We start from the raw sequence: 6,305 nt of genomic DNA, 5'->3' as shown, positions 1-6,305 counted from the left end.
AATGAAAGAACAAAACAAAGTTCCAGAAAAAGAACTAAACAAAATGGAGACACACAATCTACCAGATGCAGAGTTCAAAACACTGGTTATAAGAATGCTCAGTAATCTCAGGGAGAACTTCAACAAAGAGATAGGAAACATAAAAATAGAGACAGAAAACATAAAAAAGAACCAGTCAGAAATAAAGACTACAATAACTGAAATGAAGAATACATTAGAGAGAATCAACAGATTAGATGAAGCAGAGGATTAAATCAGTGATTTAGAAGATAAGGCAGCAGAAAACACCCAAACAGAAGAGCAAAACGAAAAAAGAATCTTATCCTCACAAAAATGTGAGGATAGTTTCAGGGGCCTCTGGGACAACATAAAGCATACCGACATCCACATCACAGGAGTTCAAATTTCCAGGTATAAAACAAAGAAGTCATGGGGACGTAATGTACAGCATAGGGAATATAGTCAATAATATTGTGATAACGTGGTATGGTGTCAGATGGGTGCTGGTCTTATGGTGATCACCTCTTTAGGTATATAAATGTTGAATAACTATTGTGTACCCCTGAAACTAGTATAATATTGAATGTTAGCTATATTTTAATAAAAATATATTTTAAATGACATTTAAATGTGTTTTTACTATATCAGCACTGTGCTAATTGCTTTTAATCTTCACAAAAACCTCAAGGTGGAAAGTGTTGTGGACTCCATTTTACAACATGGAAATCAAGATTCTGAGAGGTTAAGAAACTGGCCAGCTAGTAAGAGGTGGTACTTGAGTTTAAACTGATTCTGTCTGACTTCAAAGCTAGCAGATAAAGATAAGGAATGAACACAGATGGTCCAATAAAAGAGATTTATTATAAGGAATTGGCTCATATGATTCTAGAGGCTAAGTCTCACAATCTGTTGTCTGTAAAGTGGGGACCCAGGAGAGCCAGTGGTATAAGTCCTAATCCAAGGGCAGAAAACCCATGTTCCAACCCAACAGTCAGGCATAGAGCAAATTCTCCCTTCCCCCTCAATAGATTGGATGAGGCCCACCCACATGGGGGGTGGGGGGCAATCTGCTTTACTCAGTCCACCAATTCAAATGTGAATCTCATTCAGAAACACACTCACAGACATACCCAGAAATCATGTTTAACCAAGTATCTGATCACCCCAGGGCCCAGTCATGTTGACATATAAAATTAACCATCACATCCATTTCTAGAAATCTATCCTAAAGAAATGACTGGACAAGAGTGTCAGTGTGTCATGGACAAGGATGTTCATCTCAGCATCTTCGTTCTTACTGGGAAATTGAAAACATCCTAAATGTTGTAAACAGATGTGAGGTGAAACTGCACCCTCTGGAGGGGGTGGCTTCTAAAAACAGGCAGTAAGAGGAAATCACCAAGAGTCATATCACCCTTGAAAATAATTTAGACAGCAACATATTGGAAGCTCAGCACTAAATCCTACCCAGCGAGGTCACTGTTTCTGGGGGTGAACCCTGATGGGGTAGTTTACTTGCATGTAGGGGCCACACTGTGTGAAAAATACATACCCTAGACACTAGTATCACTTGGCAAGAAGGGAGAGATATTTGAATTGAAAGCAACAATAGAGGAAGTAGATTTCCCCTGAGGAAATAAGACGATTCATGGCTTCCATCTCATGTTCATTCTTTGAGTAAACTAGTGGACAGAATGACCCGTTATTCAAATTGTTCTCTCTTGCTCTGCAAAGTGTAGACGGTTCCATCGACATACTTTAATTTCACTGCGTTGATTTCAAGTTTGTTCTCCAAAATGTGTCAAAAATCTACAAAAAATAAAAGTTGATATTTTGACTTTTTTATGCATTTAATAATAACATAAAATAACGTATAAAATTTCCTATTGTTAATCATTCTTGAAAAACACAAAAATATAGAAAAATGTACATCTGCTCTTCTAAACTTCCTTTCTGGAATACTAACAAGATTTTTTTATAGTTTGAGCTCATGGGGTAAAGTTGAACGCTGCAGTCAGGGGCATGGAAATAGCATTCGACTATATTCGAACGTCGCAGCAAAAAGGTTAAGGGACATATGGTGTGATTCTGCTGCATACTGACATGTGCATAGGAAGAATAAAGTATGTAAGGGTATGCCCCCAAACGCTATGTTTTTATTTCTAGTCAGGATAACAGATTATGTTTTTTCCTTTGTCTTCTTTTCTTGTGTTTGAGAGTGCACACGTTTATCTATCTTTTTACGTGTTTCTCCAATGGACAGCCCGAAGGTGAATTTTGCTTTACTTCTGAAATATAAAAATAATTTTTTAAGCCAGCGCTCGCCCACCATGAGGTGACCCACCAGGGTCAGAAGAGTTGCGGGGGGGGGGCCCTCTGGACGCCCCCTGCCAGGGCCTCCTAAGAAGGGGAAATGGTGTGCTCAAAAAGCACAGGTGCATTGTCTCTGCCACCACATTGAAAGGGATTAAGGAAGCATTAGAGATGGTGCTGGTGCTTACAGAAAGCAGAGGTCCTGCTGGGGCTCCCTGAGGAGACAGCAGCTCCCCCGGACAGCTCACCTGCCCTAACTCCGCACCACTAACCCCTGGGGCTCAAAAAGAATTAGAAATGTCTCCTGCAGCGATGGCTCCCTGCTGGGGGGCACAGCTTCCCCACTCCTTCCCTTCAGGGCTGCAGTGGGCTTCTCTGGCCACCCTGTGGCTTGTCACATCACACACTGAGCTAGCACAGCTGAACTGCCAGCCTTGGCACAGCAGGAGGGACTCCGGCAGACACGGGACACATTGCAGAGGAACAAGCATGGCCGGGCCGCACTCAGTGAGGGGCAGGTTTAGAGCATGACACAATCCCTCGCAGCAACTTGCTGTCATTTCCAGTGAGCAAGCGCTAGCCCGTAAACATACTAATGAGACTCACTCCCAGGTCCTGGTGGCTCACCCCCGGACAGGACTACAGGACAGGCTCTCGTTTCATCTGCATCACAAGCCTCCAGGAAGGCGTTGCAACAACTACCGCACCGATGAAGGAAGCCAGGTGCGGGGAGGCAAATGAACTCACTCACCTAAGTGTTCCCAGGAAGACTCTGAGGCAGAGGTGAGCACGCAGGATGGTTATGAAGTCCCCTTGGAAGGGAGGAGAAAGAAACAGGGAAGGGAGGGCAGAGAGTGAAGTCAAGTGTGATGTGGGCCTAGTGGCAGCCTCGGCCACCCCCATGGAAGGCTCCAGAGCAAGAATGGCCCTTCTGAGTTGTCCTGAGTTGCACCTAGATGGCCAGATTTTTATACGTCAGCAGCCATTGGTCAATGGACGGGGCCTAGCCCAGAAAGCCATGACCTTGGTGAGGTGCCCTCTGAAGCTAAGGCAGACCCTGAAGGGGCCGAGAGCTGAGGGCTGTCTGCCAATCACACTGCTAACAGCATCACACTTTCCTGCCTCCCCCTTCCCCTGCATCTTGCAGGTAGAGGAGGCCAGTGATCAGTTCTGCCCACTGAGGTATGAGCTAAAATGACAGGTATCACTCCCCGGGGGGGGGGGGGTGAGATTCATTAGGCATCACCAAATGGCAGTTTACCACAATGGTTAAGCAATCATTCATTTGCTCCATGCATACATTTATTCATCAAATCCTTTTTCAGCACCTTGCATGAACCCAGCACTGTGCTAGGCTCTGGGGATTAAAAGATGAATAAACAGGGTCATTGCCCTTAAGATGTTCCACATGTCACAAGGGAGGTAGGCACAAGCAAATAATTGCACTATACTGTGTTCATTTCTATAGGAGAGGGGAGCACTGACTGGAGGAGTCCAAAGAGACTTCCTGGAGGAGGTGACATATGAGCTAGCTCTTAAAGGGCAAGTATATGATTACCAAGCAGACCAGGGGCTGAAAAGCCTTTCCGACAGAGGGAGCAATACCTCCAAGGACACCAAACGTTGCAGAGGTTGTGGAGAGAGGTTCAGAGTGGCTGGAGCACAGGGTGTGTGGAGTGTGAATGATTTGATGCTGAAACCTGAAGAATCAAGGGAGGCTTTCCAGCAGAGAAGTCGTGTGAGACAAAGTCTTTCTGGGAGAAGGACTCCAGCGGGAGGGTGGAAGATAAAATGGCAGAGGAAAGATTAGAGGGAGACCAGGTAGAAGGCCACTGTGTTAGTCCTGGCAAGGGACAATGAGGCTCAGACCAAGGCATAGGAGTGAAGACTGAGGCCAGAGAGCAGATTTGATCAGAATTTCTAGGATATATGGGCCCGATGTTGAGCTGGCGGCCTGAGGGTGACTAATTCTGGATGATTGACCTGAGTTCTTTATAAAGAGGCCTTAACCACAACTAGACTGAAGAACAAAAGGACAGCAACTTGTCTGTTCCCCTTTCCCAATTCCCCAATAAAATCTTTAAAAAAACAAAACAAAACAAAAAAGACTTTAAGTGAAGAACACCAGTCTATTAGGCCTCTGTAGCTTGATGGAAATTTGTTCTAATTCTCTGCTTAATAAGCAGTTTCTGGTCTACAGTTTGGTCTATGGAGGAGATCGACGCTCCCAGAAGAATGTCCTGTGCAGATCAAAGGCTTGTGTTCAGGACTCAGAGAGGAATACCTAGTCAAAAACACACGCTTGGGGCAGCCAGTTAGCTCAGTTGGTTAGAGCGCAGTGCTCATAACACCAAGGTTGCCAGTTCAATCCCCACATGGGCCAAAAAACACACACAGGCTTCTCTTCCCTCTTACTCTGCTGCTAAGGAACTCGGTCTCAATTTCACATTTTGGCTGATATTCTTCCTTCTGGAACAGATGGGTGCATTTTTTTGTCCTCTACATATATGATATAAGGGTAGAGGTGACATCATTTGCTGATACACTGAATGTAAGGCATGAAGGAAAGAGCAAAGTTGAAGATAACACCAGGCTTTGGGTCTGAGCAACTGGAAAAATGGAGTTACCATTTATTGAGTTGGGGTAGGCTGGGGGAGGAGAAGGTTGGGGGAGGTAAGAGTATAGTTTTAGACATGCTATAGGTGAGATACTATTAGGCACGCAAGTGGAAAAAGGGAGAAAGTGGTTAAATATATTAATATAAAGTTCCAAGACATTACCCAGAATGCAGCAAAGAAAGAGAGCTGGAAAATATAAAAGAGGGGTTCATAGATATAGAGAGGATAGACTGAGACGGTCTAGTAAATGTTTGATTGGTGTCTCTGAAGGAAAAAAAATGGAAGAAAGGCAATATTTGAGGCAATAATGGTTGACAATTTTCCAAAATGAATGAAATACATGAATCTTCAGATCCAGAGCCAAACAGAGTCAAACAGGATAAAAACAAATCCACACATCACACACAGTGAAACTGTAGAAACCAAAGAAAAAGAAAAAACAAAGATTCTAATCTAAAGCAGCCGGGGTAGGAGGGGAGCACAATTACCTATAAAAGAATGACAATTTGGGCCGGCCGAGTGGCTCAGTTGGTTAAGAGCTCGTTCAAGAGTGCGAGCTCTGAGCAACAGAGTCGCCGGTTCGATTCCCAGCCCGAGCTGAGCTGCTGCTGAGCTGCCAACAGGTGGCAGGATGGCTCAGCTAAAAATAAATTTAAAAAAAATATATATATATTCCACATACCATGCAATTCATTCTTTTAAAGTGTGCAGTTAAGTGGCTTTTTGTATATTCACAAAACTGTGTAACATCACCACTATCTAATTCTGGAACATTTTCATAACCCCCCAAAGAAACCCACTACCCACTGGTAGTCACTCCTTTTTTCCCCCTCCCCGCAGCCCCTGGCAAGCACTAACCTACTTTCTATTTCTATGGATTTTCCCATTCTGAACATTTCATATAAATGGAATCATACAATATGGGCTCCTTTGTGACTGGCTTCCTTCACTTAACATAATGTTTTCTAGGTTCATCCACACTGTAGCATGTATCAGTGCTTTATTCTTTTTATGGCCAAATAATATTCCATTGTATGGATATACTACATTTTATTTACCCATTTGTTAGTTGTTGGTCATTTGGGTTGTTTCTACCTTTTGGTTATTAGGAATAATGCTGCTATAAACATTCATGCGCAAGTTTTTGTGTGGACATATTTCTCTTGGGTATATACCTAGGAGTAGAATTGCTGGGTTATATGGTAACTCTATGTTTAACATTTTGAGGAATAGCTAAACTGTTTTCCAGAGTAGCTGTACCATTTTACATTCTCACCAGCAATGTATGAGGGTTCCAATTTCTCCATATCCTTGACAACACTTACTATTATTATTATTTAAGATTTTATTGAGGAATTGTGAAGGGGAACAGTG

The 6,305-nt window shown here is 43.2% G+C and overlaps 1 long non-coding RNA gene across 7 annotated transcripts in view; it reads right to left on the bottom strand.

Moving 5' to 3' along the window:
• Nucleotides 1-856: 856 nt before the first annotated feature.
• The window catches only part of LOC109386671 (uncharacterized), a 37,942-nt gene continuing 32,493 nt past the window's right edge, over nt 857-6,305 (bottom strand). For all 7 annotated transcript variants that reach the window (XR_002124828.1, XR_002124832.1, XR_002124826.1 and 4 more), the window contains one exon: nt 857-1,809. This is a non-coding gene — a long non-coding RNA (uncharacterized LOC109386671). The remainder of the gene's footprint in view (nt 1,810-6,305) is intronic.

This window comes from Hipposideros armiger, unplaced genomic scaffold (genome assembly GCF_001890085.2).
Source record: "Hipposideros armiger isolate ML-2016 unplaced genomic scaffold, ASM189008v1 scaffold_7, whole genome shotgun sequence".
Lineage (NCBI taxonomy): Eukaryota > Metazoa > Chordata > Mammalia > Chiroptera > Hipposideridae > Hipposideros > Hipposideros armiger.
The sequence above is the reverse complement of the archived record's forward strand: the minus strand, read 5'-3'. Positions and strand labels throughout refer to the sequence as shown.